Source organism: Hordeum vulgare, chromosome 3H, assembly GCF_904849725.1.
Source record: "Hordeum vulgare subsp. vulgare chromosome 3H, MorexV3_pseudomolecules_assembly, whole genome shotgun sequence".
Lineage (NCBI taxonomy): Eukaryota > Viridiplantae > Streptophyta > Magnoliopsida > Poales > Poaceae > Hordeum > Hordeum vulgare.
This window is the reverse complement of record NC_058520.1, coordinates 559,113,216-559,135,738: the sequence shown is the minus strand read 5'-3', so window position 1 is coordinate 559,135,738 and position 22,523 is coordinate 559,113,216.

Sequence of the window (22,523 nt, the reverse complement as noted above, 5' to 3'; positions counted from 1 at the left end):
AGAAAGAGTCAAGTAAGAGCTTGTAAAGCAAATCCACATACTCAATCATTCTTTCGTTCTCTACAATTGCTACAACTCACGTGGTACTCATGAGATCAAAGTTTGAGCTGAACACAGAGAAAGATAGGGGCTTATATTTGCCTCCTAACTGCTTACCTCAAGGGTAATGTCAACAATAATAATTCATGAATACTTACCTCCAAGTTGACATATGAATATAGATCTTTCCCAAGCATGTGACGGTAGCCAAGACAAAGGCAAAATAGGGAATTGGTGAAGATCACCATGACTCTTTCAAGGGCAAAAAGTAAAGGTACAAGATAGGCCCTTCGCAGAGGGAAGCAGAGGTTGTCATGTGCTTTTGAAGTTTGGATGCGTGTCCTCTTAGTGCGGAGGAACGTCACTTTATATTGCCCCCTGTGATAAAGAACTTTATTATGCAGTCTGTCGCTTTTATGTCTTCTTCATCACAGGTTCGTATAAAGCTTATTTTCCACACACTAATAGATCATACATATTAGAGAGCAATTTTTATTGCTTGCACCGATGACAACTTACTTGAGGGATCTTATTCAATCCATAGGTAGGTATGGTGGACACTCATGGCAAAACTGGTTTGAAGGTTTATGGATGCACAAGTAGTATCTCTACTTGGTGCGGGAGTTTTGGCTAATATGAGGTGGAAGCAATCGTCACATGCTAAGGGATCTCTAATCATATAACATTGTTCAGAGCCAAGCAAACACAATCCATTACGTTGTCTTCCTTGTCCAACATCTACTTCTAGGCATGCAACAGTTTGGTGAGTGTTCACAATCATAGATGGTGTCAGAGATGATATATTTATATGTGAACCTCTCCTTCTTTATCACTTCCTATTAATTGCAACAATGACCAAGGTCTACGTTTTCCTACCCTCAACAAGTTTCAATCCTCATTCTTTTTATATGTGAAGCCATCACTTCCCATAAGATCATTACATGATCTTTCATGCTTTTGTTCTATTCTCACTCTTTTGATCATGGCAAGAGGCAAAGCCCTTCAACTAAGACACTCTTTAATTATAAGGCTCACGAGCAAGAATACATCGGGGGTGACACAAGGAAAAACTCAAGACTAAAACACTAAGACTTTTACTCTACTAGAAAAAAAAGAGAAAACTGAAAAGGAAAACTAAAACAAAGGTAAAGGCAAAAGATGTGATGGTGATACGATACCGGGGCAACTCCCCCAAGCTTGGCACAAGCCAAGGGGATTTCCCATACCAATGCTCAGTTGTCTTCCTTTGGTGGTGATGGTGGAGTTGTTGCAGAGGTCGTGAGCTTGTCTAATTTCCACTTGAGCATAAAGTTCTGCTCCCTCAGATCATCATTTTCCTCCTCAAGCTTCAACACCCTTTGGCATAATTCTTGCTTACTCTCCTGCAAGAAACGAGAAGGAATAAACAAGGTCTTAGGCTTCTTCCTTGAGTCAGGGAGGCTCGACTTCTTGCACTCCACATGAGTGCTTCCAGGTTGAGGTAGAGGAGCCTCGTCTTCATCGGAACTCGCTGGTTCCTTCCCCTTAGGATCATAGTCTTCTTCCTCATCAGTGGTCCAGCCATATGGTTCCAAGTCCCCATAGACCTTGGGGTTAGCAAGGTAATCTGCCACATAGCTCCCCCCCTATGAATCCTGAGAAGACATCTCGACCTAGATCTGCGGTAGAAAACAGGCTCGAAACGAAAAACAGAGAAAATCTGCGTGATGCAGAGGTCAAACCAAACGGAAGTATATATAATGAATTTTTCCAGACCAGAAGGAGTCCCCTGCACGAAAACGGAGTCCGGGAGGCGCACGAGGTGGCCACAAGCCCTCATGGCGCGGCCAGGGGGTGGGCCCGCGCCGTGCAGGCTTGTCGCCTCCTCGCGCACTTTCCGGACTACTTACAATTTTTGTATTTTTTCAAATATTCCAAAACGGAGAAAATTTCCTATTGGAAAAGTTTTGGACTTTGTTTTCTTACAGAATCAGATACCTCTTCGTTTTCGGAGTCTGAAACAGGCTGATAAATGTCCCTTAGGTATTCTTCTGGAGTTATGGTATTGATGATATTGCTTTCAACATTTATGGGAGTACCTGAGATATAGTGCTTGATTCTCTGCCCATTTACCACTCTCGAACAATTACCTTCCGTGTTGTTGATCTTGATAGCACCGGAACGATATACTTCCTCAACAACATAGGGACCTTCCCATTTAGAGAGAAGCTTGTCTGCAAAGAATCTTAAACGAGAGTTATATAGCAAGACATAATCACCTACATTGAACTCACGCTTTTGTATCCTCTTATCATGCCACCTCTTAACCTTCTCTTTGAAGAGCTTGGCATTCTCATATGCTTGAGTTCTCCACTCATCAAGCGAGCTAATGTCAAATAACCTCTTCTCACCGGCAAGTTTGAAATCAAAGTTGAGCTCTTTGATTGCCCAATAAGCTTTATGCTCTAGCTCAAGAGGTAAGTGACATGCTTTACCGTACACCATTTTGTACGGAGACATGCCCATGGGATTCTTATAGGCAGTTCTATAAGCCCACAGTGCATCATCGAGCTTCTTAGACCAATTCTTTCTAGACCTGTTCACAGTCTTTTGCAGAATCAGTTTAATCTCTCTATTACTTAGCTCTACTTGACCACTGGACTGAGGGTGGTAGGGAGACGCAATTCTATGGTTGACATCGTACATACCAAGCGTTTTACGGAAAGCACCATGAATGAAGTGTGAACACCGTCGGTCATTAGATATTTAGGGACTCCAAATCTAGGGAACATAACTTCTTTCAGCATCTTGATAGAGGTGTTGTGATCAGCACCACTAGTGGGGATAGCTTCTACCCACTTAGTGACGTAATCAACAGCAACTAAGATGTGAGTATACCCATTGGATTTTGGAAAAGGTCCCATATAATCAAAGCCCCAGACGTCAAATGGTTCAATGACAAGTGAATAGTTCATAGGCGTTTCCTGACGTTTGCTAATATTACCTATTCTTTGACATTCGTCACAAGACAAGACAAACTCACGGGCATCCTTGAATAGAGTGGGCTAATAGAAACCTGATTGCAATACCTTGTGTGCAGTTCTATCTCCCGCATGGTATCCTCTGTAGGCCTCGGAGTGACACTTCTGTAGGATCTGTCCCTATTCATGTTCAGGTACACAACGTCTAATAACACCATCTACTCCTTCCTTATAAAGGTGAGGATCATACCAAAAGTAGTGTCTCAAGTCAAAGAAGAATTTCTTCTTTTGCTCGTATGTGAAACTAGGTGGTATGTATTTGGCAATGATATAGTTTGCATAATCAGCATACCACGGTGCACTACGTGAAGCATTGATGACATTCAGTTGCTCATCGGGAAAGCTATCATCAATAAGTTGTGGGTCATCAAGAACGTTCTCCAAGCTAGACAAGTTATCCGCTACTGGGTTATCAACACCCTTTCTGTCAACGACGTGCAGATCAAATTCTTGTAGCAAGAGAACCCATCTGATAAGTCTAAGTTTAGCATCCTTCTTCTCCATGAGGTACTTAATAGCAGCATGATCAGTGTGAACAGTGACTTTGGAATCAACTATGTAAGGCATGAAGTTTTCACATGCAAACACGACTGCTAAAAATTCCTTCTCCGTAGTAGCATAGTTTCTCTGGGCACTGTCTAGAGTTTTACTAGCGTAGTGAATAACATTCAACTTCTTATCAACTCTTTGCCCTAGAACAACACCAACAGCATAATCACTAGCATCACACATGATCTCAAAAGGCAAGTTCCAATCAGGTGGTTGAACAATAGGTGCAGTTATCAAAGCCCTCTTAAGTTTTTCGAAGGCTTCCTCACAATCATCGTCAAAGACAAAAGGAATATCCTTTTGCAACAGATTGGTAAGAGGCCTAGAAATCTTAGAGAAGTCTTTAATGAACCTTCTATTGAAACCAGCATGACCAAGGAAACTTCTTATACCTTTGCTATCTGTGGGGTATGGCATTTTCTCGATTGCATCAACCTTAGCCTTATCGACTTCAATACCTCTTTCAGAAATTTTATGTCCTAAGACGATGCCTTCATTAACCATAAAGTGGCACTTCTCCCAATTCAAGACAAGGTTGGTGTCTTTACATCTCTGTAAGACTCGATCAAGGTTGCTGAGGCAATCATCAAAGGAAGACCCGTAAACGGAAAAGTCATCCGTGAAAACCTCGACAATCTTTTCACAAAAGTCAGAGAATATAGCCATCATACATCTTTGAAAGGTGGCAGGTGCATTACATAAGCCAAAAGGCATACGTCTATAAGAAAAGGTACCGAAAGGGCAGGTGAAAGTGGTTTTCTCTTGATCAGATTGTGCAACTGGTATTTGGGAGAAACCAGAATAACCGCCTAGAAAGCAAAAGTGTGTGTGTTTGGACAGCCTTTCTAGCATTTGGTTGATAAAAGGCAGAGGGTAATGATCTTTCCTAGTCGCCTTATTCAACTTCCTAAAATCAATCACCATCCTATAGCCAGTAATAATCCTCTATGGGATCAACTCATCCTTATCATTAGGGACAACGGTAATGCCTCCCTTCTAAGGAACGCAATGCACCGGACTCATCCAATCGTTGTGAGCAACAAGATAGATAATACCTGCTTCCAGGAGCTTTAGTATTTCTTTTCTCACTACTTCTTTCATCTTAGGATTCAATCTCCTTTGATGATCAGCAACTGGTTTGAATTCAGGATTAGTTTTGATCTTGTGCTGGCATAGAGTGGGACTAATGCCCTTAAGATCATCAAGAGTATATCCTATAGCAGCACGATGCTTCCTCAAAGTTTTTAATAACTTCTTTTCTTCATGCTCCGAGAGGCTAGCACTAATAATAACAGGATATATCTCTTTTTCATCAAGATAGGCATACTTAAGAGTATCAGGCAATTGTTTAAGCTCGAACACAGGATCACCCTTTGGTGGGGGTGGATCCCCAAGCAGTTCAAGAGGCATATTATTATTAAGGATAGGATATTGTTCTAAGGAAACTCTATCTATTTCATCCCTTTCATCCATATGCATATCATTTTCATGCTCAAGCAAGTATTGCTCTAAGGTATCAGTAGGGGGCACGACAATAGAGGCTAAGGCAATAGTTTCATCCCTACTAGGCAACTCCTTTTCATGAGGTTGTCTACCAAACTTAGAGAAATTAAACTCATGTGACACACCTTCAAAGCCAACAGTGACAGTTTGCTTCTCACACTCAATATGAGCATTGACGGTATTGAGAAAAGGTCTGCCAAATATGATGGGACAAAAGCTATCTTGAGTGGTAGCAAGAACGAGGAAATCAGCAGGATACTTCGTTTTACCACACAAGACTTCAACATCCCTAACAATTCCCACACGGCAGATAGTATCTCTATTGGCAAGCTGAATAGTGACATCTATAGGTTCTATCTCAACAGGTGCAATCTCATCTTTGACTTCATCGTATAAGGATTGAGGTATTGCACTAACACTAGCACCCAAGTCACATAAACCATGATAACAATGATCTCCTATCTTAACAGAAACCACAGGCATGCCAACAACACGCCTATGTTTGTCTCTAACGTGAGGTTTAGCAATTCTAGCAGCATCTTCACAAAAGTGAATATTATGTCCCTCAACTTCTTCAGCCAGAAGATCTTTGATAATAGCAATGCTAGGTTCAACTCTAATTTGCTCAGGGGGTGTAGGTGTTCTAATATAGCCTCTACGTATAACAGTTGAAGCTTTGGAATGATCCTTTATCCTAACAGAGAAAGGTGGTTTCTCAATGTAAGCACTGGGAACCACGGGATCATTAAAGGCAATGACTTTCTCTTCAACTGGAGTGGGTTTGACTACATTGACTTATAAAGGAGGATGATATTTAAACAACTTCTCTTTGGGGAGATCAATATGGGCAGCAAAGGATTCACACAATGAAGCTACTATCTCAGAGTCAAGTCCATACTTAGCGCTAAAGTCACAAAAAGTATTTGTCTCAACAAAGAATTTAACGCAATCAAAAGTGAAATTCATACCTGACTCCTTACCTTCTTCAAGCTCCCAATCTTCAGAGTTGCGTTTAATTCTCTCCAATAAATTCCATTTGAAGTCAATATCTCTCTTCATAAAAGAACCGATACAAGAAGTGTCAAGCATGGTGCGATCATCATAAGAAAGCCGAGCATAGAAGTTCTGAATGATAATTTCTCTCGAGAGCTCATGATTGGGGCATGAATATAGCATTGATTTAAGCCTCCCCCAAGATTGAGCGATGCTTTCTCTGTCACGAGGCCAAAAATTATAAATATAATTCCGATCACGATGTACTAAATGCATAGGATAAAACTTTTGATGAAATTCCAATTTCAACCGATTGTAGTCCCATGATCCAGTATCATCACATAGCCTATACCATGTCAACGCCTTATCCTTCAAAGATAAAGGAAATACCTTCTTCTTGACCTCATCCTCGGGCACACCTGCAAGCTTAAATAAACCACAAACCTCATCTACATAGATTATGCAAGTCTGGAAGTGATGTTCCATCTCCTATAAAAGGATTAGCCAGCAGTTTCTCAAGCATACCCGAAGGAAATTCAAAGCAAATATTTTCAGTAGGTGCAGCAGGTTGAGGAGCAACTCTTTGTGCTTCCGTTCGAGGTGAATATACCCCGAACAAGCCCCTCAAAGGATTAATATCCATAGTGACAAGTGACAAGAAATTTCAGCACACTATATGAATGTTTCCTTACCAAGTTCCACTTACCAAAGGCGCTTCACTCCCCGGCAACGGCACCAGAAAAGAGTCTTGATGACCCACAAGTATAGGGGATCAATCGTACTCCTTTCGATAAGTAAGAGTGTCGAACCCAGTGAGGAGCAGAAGGATTTGACAAGTGGTTTTCAGCAAGGAAAAATCTGCAAGCACTGAAATTGTCGGTAACAAGTGATTGTGTGGTGAGATGATTCGTAGCAAGCAACAAGTAACAAAAGTAGCAATGGTGCAGCAAAGTGGCCCAATCCCTTTTGTAGCAAGGGACAAGCCTGAACAAAGTCTTATAAGAGGAAAAACACTCCCAAGGACACACGGGGATTTCTGTCATGCTAGTTTCATCATGTTCATATGATTCACGTTCGTTACTTTGATAGTTTGATATGTGGGTGGACCGGCGCTTGGGTACTGCCCTTACTTGGACAAGCATCCCACTTATGATTAACCCCTCTTGCAAGCATCCGCAACTACGAAAGAAGAATTAAGACAAAGTCCAACCATGGCATTAAACTAGTGGATCCAAATCAGCCCCTTATGAAGCAACGCATAAAATAGGGTTTAAGCTTCTGTCACTCTAGCAACCCATCATCTACTTACTACTTCCCAATGCCTTCCTCTAGGCCAAAATAATGGTGAAGTGTTATGTAGTCGACGTTCACATAACACCACTAGAGGAAAAACAACATACAACATATCAAAATACCGAACGAATACCAAATTCACATGACTATTATTAGCATGACTTATCCCATGTCCTCAGGAACAAAAGTAACTACTCACAAAGCATAATCATAATCATGATTAGAGGGGTAATGAGTAGCATCAAGGATCTGAACATAAACTCTTCCACCAAGTAATCCAACTAGCATCAACTACAAAGAGTAATCAACACTACTAGCAACCTTACAAGTACCAATCGGAGTCGCGAGACGGAGATTGGTTACAAGAGATGAACTAGGGTTTGTAGATTAGATGGTGCTGATGAAGATGTTGATGGTGACGAGTCCCCTCCGATGAGAGGAGTGTTGGTGATGACGATGGCAACGATTTCCCCCTCTGGGAGGGAAGTTTCCCCCGCAAGATTGTCCTGCTGCAGCTCTAGATTGGTTCTGCTCAAGTTCCGCCTCGTGGCGGTGGCGAAACCACGAAAAAGCTCCCTTCTGATTTTTTTCCTGGATGAAACCCTCCATATAGCAAAAGAGGGGGGCAGTGGGCCAGTGGGCTGCCCACAAGCCCCCATGGCGCGGCCTGGGGGTGGCCGTGCCGTGCAGGCTTGTGGGCACCCCCTGGTGCCCCTCCAGCACTTCTTCGGCCCAGTATATTTTATAAATTGGGAAAAAATCTCCGTTGATTTTCACGGCGTTTGGAGTTGCGCAGAATAGGTATCTCAACTTTGCTCCTCTTTCAGGCCAGAATTCCAGTTGCCGGTATTCTCCCTCTTCATGTAAACCTTGCAAAATAAGAGAGAAAAGGCATCAGAATAGTACCATGAAGTGAAATAACAGCAAAAGAAGCAATAAATATCAACATGAAAACATGATGCAAAATGGATGTATCACCTCCCGTCGCGAGAGCTCTGTGCGTCCCGTCGGCCTCGCCGAGACCTGCTGTGGCACTGCCATGGCCTCCCGCTCCGAGCAGCTCGCCCGAGCACAGCGCCCGTTGCTGACCTGCGCCAGCACACGAGGAGCAAGGCCCAGCTCGCCCCTCCGCGCCTCGGCCCAGCTCCTCCCAGCCCAGGTCGACCTCCTCCAAGCGCCCCGTCAGCCAGCAGGCCCAGCTGCCGCCCCAGGCCTTCCCCAACCGCGCTGGCCCATCTCCTCTCGGCCCAAGGTGAGCCTAGCTAGGTAAGCCCCAGCCCCTCTATTCCACACCTAGGCGCAGAATAGTTCCCTTGCGCCCACTAATTTAGGCCCGGTAGTTTATTTCTAGGATTTTCAGATTATTATTATTTTCAGGAATATAGATATATTAAAACGATCGTAGTTTCTAAACCGAGCGTCGGATCGAGATGATCTATATATGTATCTTGTGTAGATTTTCGCATAGATTCGTAATTTGTAACTTGCAAGCATGTTTGAGGTTGTTTGACTTGCCAAATGCCTAGTTTAGCGTGTTGTCCCAATAGGGGATCGTCCCGTATTAATTTTCGTGCGTGTCCAGATTGCTCGAACTCCGTAGATAAAATGCTCATGTTTTAGGGGACCTTTTGCCATGTATTTTAGAGTAGTTTTTTTTGCATGTAGGATTCCTTCGGTAGTTTGCTATACCGTGTTTAGGACATTTTCTCGCATATACGTGTGGCGATATTTTTATGTTGCAACCCCACATGTTATATATGTTTTCGGGGTAGAAAAATCCATAGGATTTAAATGTGCATTTAGTTTTAGCTTTTGAGCAAGTTAGTGCACGTGATATTTTGCCGTGATGCCCCTTTGTTTATTTTGTGGGTTTTAATCTGTGCTTGATATGGAGGAGTTGTCAACTAAAGAGTTGCTCTTGGATGTTTAGTCTAGCCCCTGGTAATTTTGGTTGCAATAGAAATCCATGTTTAGGTGTGGTTTTCTTGCTCTCAACTTGCTAGAAAATAGTGTTGTTTTGAAGATGCTGAAATATTTCTAAGTCAGAAATCTTTTATATTTTGTTGTTGTCTTTGCATGAGTTTATCTGGTGATCTATAGCTCTTTTGAGGTTGGTGCAATGGAGTTAGTTGTAGACTTTAGGATTCTCTAGCATGATGTCAATTTTCATGCCATTTGGAGTCCTGTAGCTTATGGTTTTGCTGCCGTCAATATGCCTTCAGACCGAAAACTGCACTTTCATATCTGTGGTTTTCACTAAGTCTGAAACTGTGTGTGAGAAGCCATTGTGTGACTTCTTTTTCTAGTGATCCATGCTTCCATGCTAGGTGTTATAAGTTGCATGTGGTAGTGCATCTTGCCCTCTATTGCCTCATGCCTTGGTTGAGTAAATTGGTTTTGTGTAGCTCGTAGTTGTGGGGTGTAGAAAATGCTATGTGGCTGTCTTTGGCAGTTTGTAGTGATTTCTTGTTTAGCTCGTAGTTGTTGAACCGTTGCTCCGTTTTGATCGTGTCCTATATGAAACTTGCTTAGAATCTCGTGTAGTTTCATATTATCTTGCTGGTTGTGTGTTTTGGAATGCATGTGACTGTCGTTGCACACATCTTGCATTCATGCCATCATATCTTGCGGTGTTCGTATCTTTTGAACCGTAGCTCCGTTGGAGATGTTCTCTATGTGTAAATTGCTTGTAACGACGCGTAGAATCACATGAACCTATTTGTTTTGCTGTTTAACAACTATTAAAACATGTTAGTTCAGATCTGGATAGAATTGTTAATTAACATGTGAGGTCGTTTCGGAGATGCTATATGTCATTTCCGACCTCATTTAAAATGCCTAGATATGTAGATTAATTGCGCGTCACCTCTTTCTATGTTTAATAACATTTAATATTTCCGAGTACCTAATTGGGATAGAACTAAATAATTCGTATGTGGAGTTTCGTCAATATGCAACTCGTTGCATATTGAACTTCACTTAATGTGTAGTGTTTGATTGTGTGAATTGTCATGCTATGTCTTCCATTTATGTTCACCGTTCATGCATCATATGTGTTGTGCATCGTGTGGTGAATATCGTGTGTTGATTCTTGTTTCCGGTTTCCTTCGTCTCGATAGAGTTCCGCAAGCGTGTCGGAAAGTGAGGACCCGTTCAACTACGTCGGTTCGTCTGCTTCACCGAGTCATTCTTCTTCTCAGCGGGATCTCAGGCAAGATGACCATTTCCCCAGATACCATTACTATCATTGCCATGCTAGTATTAACATTTCTGTCGCTATGTCTCGTTGCCTACCACATGTTAAATATCAGCCTCTCAACAATGCCATGAAAACCTTTAACCTGTTCACAACCTAGCAAACCACTATTGGCTATGTTATCGCTTGCTTAACCATGTGTTAGCGTTGCTAGTTGCAGGTGCAGTTGCTTCCATGTGATAACATGGGTTCCTTGTTATATCACCATATTAATGCTATTTAATTTAATGCACCTATATACTTGGTAAAAGGTGGAAGGCTCGGCCTTTCTAGCCTGCTGTTTTGTTCCACCTTTGCCCCCTTAGTTTTGGTTACCGGTGTTATGTTTCATAATTGAGCGCTCCTAACACGATCGGGGTTGTTATGGGGACCCCCTTGATAATTCGTTTTAGATTAAAGCTCGTCTGGTAAGGCCCAACTTTGGTACTACATTTGCCTAATAACCTAATAAAATTGCATAGGGACGTTCCGGATCCCGAGGATAATTAATCAACCCCCGGGCCAGTGCTTCGCATGAGTGTTGGTCCCACCTGAGCGATGTCCGGCGCCCCCTGGTCACCCAGGGTTTAGCGATCCCGACGTCTAGCTCATCCGTCGTGTCCTGAGAATGATACGCGGCTCCTATCGGGATCGTCGACACGTCGGGCGGCCTTGCTGGATTAGTTTTACCTTTGACGAAATATCTTGTGCATCGGGATTCCGGTGATGCTTTGGGTAATCTCAGAGTTGAGGTTTTCCACTAAGGAGCCCGACGAGATTGCGAGCTTCGTGATCGAGGATTTCTATGCGGCTTGTGGTAATTTGTGATGGACTAGTTGGAGCACCCCTGCAGGATTAAATCTTTTCGGAAAGGCGTGCCCGCGGTTATGTGGCAACGTGGAAACTTTGTTTAACATTGGTTCTAGATAACTCTAAGTTAACTTAATTAAAACATGCCAACTGTGTGCGTAACCGTGACTGTCTCTTTTGTGAGTTCCTTCTCCGATCGAGGACACGGTGGGGTTATGTTTGACGTAAGTAAGTGTTCAGGATCATTCATTTGATCATCAATAGTTCACGTCCGTTACGCGTAGATCATCCCCCTCTTTATTCTTGTACTCGTTAGCTAGCCACTAAATAAATGCTTCGTCTTGTGGTGCAGCCTCACCACTTAACCTTACCTCAACCATTAAGCTTTGCTAGTATTGATACCTTTGGAAATGAGATTGCTGAGTCCCCTGTGGCTCATAGATTACTACAACACCAGTTGCAGGTACAGGTAAAGTTTACTTGACGCGAGCGCGTTGATTGTTTATTTGGAGTTGCTTCTTCTTCTTCTTCATCTTCATTGATCTAGGATGGGTTCCAGGCCGGTAGCCTGGGATAGCAAGGATGGACGTTGTTTTCTTTTCTCGTTTGTTTCCGTCCGTAGTCGGACCCTGCTCTTCTTCATGATATTTATGTATTGTACTGATGTGACTCTGATGTAGCTTGTGGCGAGTGTAAGCCAATTCCATATATCTCATCTTTTCAGTACATGTACTTGTAACGATATCCATTCTTGCGAAACGACGAGATGCACTTCTATCCCTGACGAGGCCCTCGTGCCAAATTAAGGATAGGGCCGCATCTTGGGCATTACACCTAGCTACTAGCATATTTTTCAAACCTATTATTGTCGAGGTTGTGCCAAAATATGCAGCTTATACACCAACGTATTTGTCCATTATTGACAATGATACAGAAGATTTACTACCAAGTACTATAGACCATGCTACTATTTTGTGATGTTTGGGCGTGAGGAAGACTATGAACAACGAACTAGGTATGCAGGAGATGCCTAACCATACACGTATTCATACCAGATTCTTTCTCTCATGTTGAGCCGCAAGGTTCTAACCCTCTACTTCGTGTACATAGCGTGCGCGAGTGAGAGATACTGCTGCTAGAGGTGGAGTACCATGAAAGATTGGGCCACAACAACATATCGGGTCTCTCGTCAAGATTCGGCCCACACCATGCACAAAGAGGCATATGATGTGGTGAAGAAGACGACGACGGAGGAGTTGCGAACACTTATTCCTGACCTAGTGAAGGACGCTATGTTAGTTGACATCCTATGATGGCTCCTCAAGACCAGCGTGTCGCAACTTTCTAGACTAACACGTTGGTACCGTTGGAAGTCATCGCCCTAGAACCGTAGGAGGAGGAAGAAGCAGTGGAGGTGGTGATCACGGCACCGGAGCAAGACCCCCATGCTATGTCAATCGATCTGGACGACGGTGAGGATGATGAGATGGTCCATGATATGGTCCAGTCGTAGGACAACAACAAGGCTAAGGCCCCCCACTGCTCCAAGTGCCTCTAGGGTAACTGCAACTAGGATTCAAAGCTACCATGTAAGATTAACCATAAATCCTCATTCCCTTGTACTTAATTCAGATCGGAAAACTAAAATCCATCCCTACTTAGTACTCATGATGAAGTTCTAATCAATCCTATGGCTATGTACCTCGATTCACATTCACCTAGAACGCGGATGGATTATGCGGACAGAATCTAAATGCGGGTCGAATGCGAAATAGAAGTCAAAGGGTGAAAATAGGGGTTACCACAATTACTGAAGTGTTGCGGGTGATGTTATTAGTGCCGGTGATGGAGTCCGGTGGTCGCCTTGATATTCTCCGGTCCGCTGATTTCCGCCTCCAGTGGGAGAGTGGGAGAGTGGAGAGAGCGGAGAGAGAGCGATGAGGGAAAGTGAGGGTAATTATTGTCGGCAGTTCAGGAAACAACGCGATTTCTCGAGGTGCCTCCTCACATGTAACCGTTGTCGCTGATACTTCTCCAACGTATCGATAAGTTTTTATTGTTTCATGCTATTATATCATCAATCTTGGATACTTTATATGCAATAATATGTTATTTTATATCATTTTTGGGAACAAACCTATTAACCCAGTGCCTAGTGCTAGTTGTTGTTTTCTACTTGTTTTTGATTTTTCAGGAAATTAGAACCAAACAAAGTCCAAGCTCTACATAACATTTTGAAGAACAATTATGGACAAAGGAGACCCTGAAAACTTCGGAAGGAGACCAGATGACACATGAGGAGATGACAAGGCAACAGGGCACGCCTAGGAGGTAGGCACGACCTGATGCCTTCTAGCCCCCTCGTGGCTCTGTCTAACCTAATTCCACCTTCATAAATTCTTTAAATTTGGGAAACCAACACACAGGCCCCTATACACTTTTCCCATCACCGCAAGTCTCTTTTTCGTCGTGATCCCATATGGAGACCTTTTACGGTGTCCTGTTGGACGGGGAACCGATCATGGAGGCCATCTACATCAACTTTGTTGCCTACACGGTGATGTGTGAGTAGTCCGCCACAGACCTACGGGTCCATAGTTAGTACCTATATGGCTTATTCTCTCTCTCTCTATATATATATACATACCTGACCAAACGGGCCGGCCCGGCACGGTACGGCACGGCCCGTGCTAAACGTGCCTGGCCCAGCACGGTCCGTCGAGGCACGTTTAGTAATCGGGTCTTGCCGTACCAGCCCGTGGGCTGCGCCTCCAAGCCCAGGCACGGTCCGGTTACTAAACGGGCCGTCCTGTTGGCCCGATTAGTATGCTGGGCTACATAATTTTAGCCTCATGGGCTTATTTTTAGGCCTATTGGACCATATATTATGTATACATATATTAAAAATATCTAAAAATATGTAAAAAAAAACGGGTCGTGTCGTGCCGGCCCGCGTGCCCAGCCTCCAGGCCCAGGCACGGCCCGGGGCGTGACGCGTGCCTGGCACGGTCCGTTTAAGTCGTGTCGGGTCGGGCCCGTGTCGTGCCTGGCCTGCGGGTTGTCGGGTCGGCCCGACTAGCACGACCCGTTTGGCCAGGTTTGTATATATATATGACCTTCCATTGTCCCATTTTTCCTCCCTCTGCCTTCATTCTCCTCCTTAGAACCAGAGACGGCTCGCCGGCCGGAGGAGGCAGCAGCGGAAGCGGCTCCGGCTCGATGAGGCGGCTATGGGCGTGGAGCGTCGATTGTAGGGGGGCAGCTGAGGGCGTGGATTCAGCCGGAGGATGTGGTGCAGGCGCGACGCCGGCGGGATGAGGCGGTTGCGCACGCGGGGCGTTGGTCGAAGGAGGTGGCTGCGGCGTGGGGCACCGGCCGGAGAAGGCAGCTGTGGGCGCGGCGTCGGTCGTAGAAGCTAGGTGTAGTGCGGCTTGTCGGCCGGAGGTCCACCCCGTGCGCATTGGGCTATGCCGGGCGACGGAAGGGAGCTCCGCGGCGACTCCATAGCTTTTGGTCGGCGAGCTCCTCACGGCGGGGCTGTCGGCGAGGGGAGCTCCTATGTGCCGCATTCTGCGGCACGGAGTCCCTTGGTCGCACAAGGCGGTCGCCCGACTGGGCCGGCCCAGTTCCTTTTTTTATGTTTTTTTCCTTTTCTACTAATTTCCTTTCTTTTTTATTTATTGGTTCGTTTTTCTTTCTTTTTTTCTTTTTGTCATTTTTTATGAAAACGAACTAAAGTTGGATTTTCCAATCATTTTTTGAAAACATGGGCATTTTTGAAACAGGGAACAATTTTAAAAAAAATGCGATCAAATTTGGAAACACAATTTTTTTAAATGTTGTTGAAACATTTTTAAACTATAGCCATTTTTTTTGAAAATTTCTTTGAAAATCCAGATCATTTAATAGAAAACCAAAAACATTTTCCGAATTTGAAGAACATTTTCTGAAAATCCAGAATATTTAAAAAAACAGAAAAGTCAAAAAAAATCCGAAACATTTTTTAAAATTTCGTAACATTTTTTCAAATTCCAAAAAAAACAAATTCTGAACATTTTTCCAAATTTCGAAACATTTCTAAAAATTCCAAGTTATTTTAAAAATTCCAAAACATTTTTTCAAATTCGAGAACATTTTTTCAAATTATGGAACATTTTTTAAACATTCGGGACATTTTTTCAAATTACGGAACATTTTTTTATACTTCGGAACATTTTTCAAATTCCATAACATTTTGTAAAATTCCGGAACATTTTTGTCAAATTCCGAAACATTTCCAAATTCTGGAACATTTTTTCAAATTCCGGCAAAATTATAGAATATTTTTTCAAATTCTGAAACAATTTTTGAAAATCCAAAGCATTTTCCAAACCGAAACAGAAAAAAAAACAAAAGAAAACAGTTCAGGGAATCTTCTAGAAACTTCCCAAAACCAGAAAAAACGGCTGAAAACCTCTAGAAGGTTCTCAAAACCGGGATCGGTGGAAGGATTTGTTTTTCAAAAATACTACCTATTTCGTACCAAATTCAAAAAACGTATGTCCAAATTGAAAAAAAATTCAAAAATAGCATCCCGTCGGCCGTCGGGAGGCCGAAGAGGGGCCCGCCGGCCTGCACGCGACCGAAGAGGGGCCCGTCGGCCTCCCATTGGCCGAAGAGTGTTAGGGGCACAAAACGCAATTAAGGTGGCCTGAAATTAAAAGGTTATCAACATGAAAAATCTCTGCCTCGTCGAATCGGTTGATTTTGATACAAAGGTCGTCTTAATCCGAGGTCGTATGCAACCTGTAAAGCCAAAACAAGGTCATGGGCAAAAGCTGCACACTTACTTCGGACAAACCGAATGGATGTTAGAAAATTTGTCATGGGACACCCGGTGCAGGCCCTGAGTTACTTCGGACAGACCAAATGCGTTTTATGTAAAAAAGGTAATTAGGTGTTTATTCCCCGCAATAAGTGATTAGTTGTTTATTAGAAGGAAAATGGAAATATGGAATTAAAGTTAGGATTTTTTATCCGAAATATTGTTCGTCTGCACCGGGAAGACTGCTTGCGTATCGCGCTTCCGGCCGGTACACGGTGACGTTTTTGTGTGCATCACCCCCAGCGTCGAGGGTACACGGTGACAGGCCTGAGAGGTGACCATTGCCTCTACTTTGCATGGTGGATGGCGCCACCGCCGAAAGTTTTGGTCTCAATTCCTGCCATCACAACAGAGACATTTCTTCAATGCCCGCATGTGTCTTCCCGGTGCAGACGAACAATGCCCACATCGGTTTATGAGGCGGCTGGACTTCCCGTACAATAAAAAGACTAAAAATTATATTCAAAAATCTTTAGCAATTTTTCGGATCCATTCGGAGCCTCCGAGTGGTTTGGTTCGGTCTCACCGAGTGAACCTGACCAAACTTGTGTACTCTTTTGTATTCCACACGGTCTCACCAAGTGCACCGGGTGCCCCTGATAAATTTTTTGACATCCATCCGGTCTGTCCGAAGTAACTCGGCACCTTTTGCCCCTGACCTTGTTTCGGATCTACAGGTTGCATACGACCTCGGATTAAGACGATTTTAATATCAAAATCAACCGTTTCGACGAGACGAAGATTTTTCATGTTGGTAACTTTTTTCATTTGAGGCCATCTTAATTACGTTTTATGTCCCTGACACTCTTCGGCCAACGGGAGGCCGACAGGCCGCTCTTCGGTCGCTTGGAGGCCGACGGGCCCCTCTTCGGCCTATTGTAGGCCGACGAGCCCCTCTTCGGCCCACCGCAGGCCAACGGGCCACTCTTCGCCCCACTGCAGGCCGACGGGGTGCTATTTTTGGTTTTTTTTCAATTTCGACATACGCTTTTCGAATTTGGTACAAAATAGGTAGTACTTTTGAAAAAAACGGTGGAAGTGTTAACGGGACGGCCCAAACCCCGTCGCTCGCTCGCACCTCCTGTGTGAAGCGGCAACTACTTACTGCAGTGAGCGGCATATAGGAAATTCCGTCGGCGAGCTCATCCGACGGGGCTGCTGTGGCTGGCAGAGCTTCGTTCATTCTAGAGCACGGGAATGAGAGGGACCTGATTGTATTTTCAAAAAAATACAGGGATCTGATTGCAGTTTTTTAACGATCAAACAATCAGTTCCCTTACATGTGGGCCCCAACTGTCATAATCACGATCAATTGTAAAGCACTAGATGATTTGGGTTTTTTTAAAGAGTCGACCCCTGACTTGGTAGTTATGAGTGAAAAAAATTGATATGTTTTTGTAACCATAACCCCAATTGTAGTAGTTTTATGCTATTTACTCCTCTCGGTTGTGAGAGAAATTCCAAGTTGTGAAAACAAGTTGTAACTCAATATACTCATCTGGAGATCAAGACCATTTGAATTGTCCATTTCATATTATTGTGGATCTTCACGGTATTATCGATATGGTTCTCATGAGTTTAATCTCTCGTGTGATAGGTCTCTCTCTTATGATGCATGAGTAATTTCCCTTAGGCATGGGAGATGTAGGTGAGTGCTGAAGATTCATTTGTACCTGATCTATATGTCGTCTTTTGTATTTGTAGTTTTATGATCTATCTAGTAAGTTGTTATGATGTGATGAACTCTATGCGAGTTGCCCAATTTAAGGGCCCACGCAACATGATCTCAAGAACTACACACGTAACACATATTGTTTAGGGAATCTGCGACCTGTGATGTGAGAGATGAAGACATCTATGAGGACCGAAGACAATATGAGATAATGATGATCCATAAAACCTAATGCTTGGTTACGGTCCAAGGACCTTAATTATTGGGACGACCACTCTGTGGCAACGGCGAAGCGGGACTATAGAATGGAATGTAATTACGTGAGGAGGAATTCCATTACCAACGGTTGATTCGCCTTCAGAACAAACATATCTATGAATATAATACAGGGTAACTGGTATTACCGTCGCACTGTCACAGTTGACATAATACCACAGCTACCCTCTCTCCGCGCCTAATCTCTCCATTGCAGGAAACACAACCTTACTTTCATGTTTATTTGTGTTATTTACTACCAAGAGCTTTTACCATCATTACTTTCAATCTTTAATATTTATCACTGTGGCTCATTAGTCCACTAAGACAGTAACCATGCAGGGCCACATACAATTACTTCACATAAGAAGTGTGACACCTTGTGTGTGACAGAAGCACTAATATAAATACTCTACAGTTGCTGGAGCAGATCCAGGCGAGGCGGGCTACCCGTTTCGTCGTTGATCTTCATCTGGATTCGCTGGAGCCGTTAGAGGATGAGGAGGAGGGGGTGGGAGAGGATGAGGAGGACCAGGCGGGGGAGAAGGAGGGGGGCATCCCTCGGAAGAGGGGCTAATGAAGGAGGAGGAGGCTGAGCGAGATGAGGATGATGTGGAGGAGTTCGAGGCTATGGGTTTCTCCAAGGCGGAGGCAGAGGCAAAATACGAGCCCCCCCACCACCACCACCACCAAGCGACGAAGATGGCAGAGCAGAACAACATCCTCCAGTCCATCTAGGACGAGGCCTACGTCGACGCCAACTGACAGTTCATCCGACAAGAACAAGCGGTGACCCAGGCATTGTTTGCCAAACTGGACGCGGAGGCAACGGGGGGCGGGAATAGGTGGTAGAGGCGGCAGGGGTGGAGAAGTCGCACGAGCTACCGTACTTGCCCATCTACCCGGCTCAGGCACAGCGGTCGTCGAAATCTCCGACGAGGAGTAGTTTTAGCTATGTACGTCTTATGTGTTTTTTTGCATGGCTAGTATGGATTTGAGTAATGAAATTTGAGTTTTATGGTTGTGAAGGAGCAATTTTGTGTGGTCACTGTCCGCAGATGTGTTCGACCGCGTTTGTCGACGTTTGTGGGTCGGCTTTTGATGTTTGTGGTTGTAGATGCTTTAAATGGCGATGAGGTATGCTATAATGCTCTTAATAAAGAGACAGAATTTTCTCCGTTAGTGCATCCTCCATCAGAACCCTTTCATCATGAAATATGTATTCCTAATACACTTATTTAATATAGTAAATGATGATATCTTTTTCTAAACCTAACCAGGCTTTATAAAATGGCTTGCCCCGAGTGCCCCCGCGTCGCCAACCCTAGGCGACACGGGGGAAACCGCGTCGCCGTCCCTCGACACCTCGCCTCGACCTCTCCCTCTCGCCACCGCCCGAGTTCACGCCGGCGAAGCCCGGGCTGTGGGCCGTGACGGCGGCGGCAGGGTCTTCTTCGCTCGCGTGCGGTGGCGTCCTCCCGTTGCGATGGCGACATGGACTTCGGTGACCCGGTAGTGCACTGCTGCAGGATCCCGACGACGGACATGGCAGTGGCGACAATGGCGACGTGGCCTTCGTGTGGGGGAGACGTCCCTATGGCGACGGTCGAAATCTCGGATCTCGCTGTTGGGAATATGCCCTAGAGGGAATAATAAAATAGTTATTATTATATTTCTTGTTTCAAGATAATCGTTTATTATCCATGTTATAACTGTATTGAATGGAAACATAAATGCATGTGTGGATATATAGACAAAACTGTGTCCCTAGTGAGTCTCTATTTGACTAGCCTATTGATCAAGGATGGTTAAGGTTTCCTAGCCATAGATAAGTGTTGTCACTTGATGACGGGATCACATCATTAAGAGAATGATGTGATGGAAGAGATCCAAACTATAAACGTAGCATATGATCGTGTCATTCTGTTGCTATTGTTTTCTGCATGTCAAGTATTCATTCCTATGACCATGAGATCATGTAACTCACTGACACCAGAGGAATGCCTTGTGTGTATCAAATGTCGCAACGTTACTGGGTGACTATAAAGGTACTCTACAGGCATCTCTGAAGGTGTCCGTTGAATTAGCATGGATCAAGACTAGGATTTGTCACTCCGTGTGACACAGAGGTATCTCAGGGCCCACTCGGTAATACAACATCACATACAAGCCTTGCAAGCAATGTGACTAAAGAGTTAGTCACGGGATCTTGTATTACGGAACAAGTAAAGAGACTTGCCGGTAATGAGATTGAAATAGGTATGGAGATACCGACGATCGAATCTCGGGCAAGTAACATACCGAAGGACAAAGGGAATGGTATACGGGATTATATGAATCCTTGACATAGAGGTTCAACCGATAAGATCTTCAGAATATGTAGGATCCAATATGGACATCCAGGTCCCGCTATTGGATATTGACCAAAGAGTGTCTCACGTCATGTCTGCATAGTTCTCGAACCCGTAGGGCCTGCTCTGCACACTTACGGTTCGATGACGTTTCGGTATAGTTGAGTTATAGGTGTTGGTGATTGAAGTTTTGTTCGGAGTCCCGTATGAGATCCCGGACGTCACGAGGAGTTCCGGAATGGTCCGGAAACAAAGGTTGATATACAGAAAGTTGGTATTTGGATTCCGGAAGGATTTCGGGCATTACCGGGAGTGTACCCGGAGTGATGAATGGGTACCGAGGGCCCACCAGGTGGGCCCGCCACTCCCCAAGAGGGCCACATGGACTTGATGGTGGCGCAATAGCTCTTGATGGGCTGACTAGTCAACCAAAGAAAGCCCATGAGGTAAAAAGTGGAAAAACCAAAAGAGGTGGACAACTTGGGGAGGAGTCCTACTGCAAGTAGGATTGGAGGAGGACTCCTCCTCTCCTAGTTCGGCTGAGCCAAGGGAAGGATCCCTTGGTGGGCAAGCCTAGCCCTTCCTTCCTACTATATATACTAGAGGTTTGAGGGTTTTTGAGACTCAATTTCAGCCACGTGCTACCCTCTCCTCTAATTTGTAGTTCTTCATCTAGATCGGATTTCTGCGGTGCTCAGGCGAAGCCCTGCAAGAATAGATCACCACCATCAGCGGTGCGCCATCACGCTGCCGGAGAACTCATCTACTTCCCCATCTCTCTTGCTGGATCAAGAAGGCGGAGATCGTCATCGAGCTGTACGTGTGTTGAACGCGGAGATGTCGTCCGTTCGGTGCTAGATCAGGACGGATCGTGGGACGGCGGCAATTTGGATCGCGAAGACGTTCCACTACATCAGCCGTGTTTCTTAATGCTTCCCTCTTAGCGATCTACAAGGGTATGTAGATCCGATCTCCCTCTCGTAGATGATCATCACCATGATAGGTCTTCGTGTGACTAGGAATTTTTTTTGTTTCCCATGCAACATTCCACAACAGTGGCATCATGAGCTAGGTTCATGCGTAGATGAAATCTCAAGTAGAACACATAAGAGTTTGTGGGTGTTGATGTTCGATTTTCTGCCCTCCTTAGTCTTTTCTCGATTCGGCGGTATTGTTGGATTGAAGCGGCCCGGACCAACCTTACTCGTACGCTTAGAGAGACCGGTTTCATCGACTAACATGCAACTTGTTGCATAAAGATGACTGGCGGGTGTGTGTTTCTTCAAATTTAGTTGAATCGGATTTGACCGAGGCGGTCCTTGGAGAAGGTTAAATAGCAATTTTCATATCACCGTTGTGGCTTTGCGTAAGTAATATGCGATCATACTAGATACCCATAGCATCCACGTAAAACATACAACAACAAATTAGAGGACGTCTAACTTGTTTTTGCAGGGTATGCATGTGATGTGATATGGCCAAAGACATGATGTGATATATTGGATGTATAAGATAATCATGTTGTAATAAGTTAAATATCGACTTGCACGTCGATGCTACGGTAACCAGTAGGAGCCATAGGGTTGTCTTTGAACTAAGGTTTGTGCTTGCAGATGCGTTTACTATATTGCTATGTAGTAGCTTTAGTAGTAATAGCATAGATAGCACGACAACCTCGGTGGAGGCACAATGATGGAGATCATGGTGTGGCGCCGGTGACGATGAAGATCATGCCCGTGCTTTGGTGATGGAGATCAAGAAGCACAAGATCATGGCCATATCATGTCACTTATGAATTGCATGTGATGTTAATCATTTTATGCATCTTATTTTGCTTAGAACGACGGTAGCATTATAAGGTGATCCTTCACTAAAATTTCAAGATAAAATTGTGTTCTCCCCGACTGTGGTCGTTGCAACAGTTCATCGTTTCGAGACA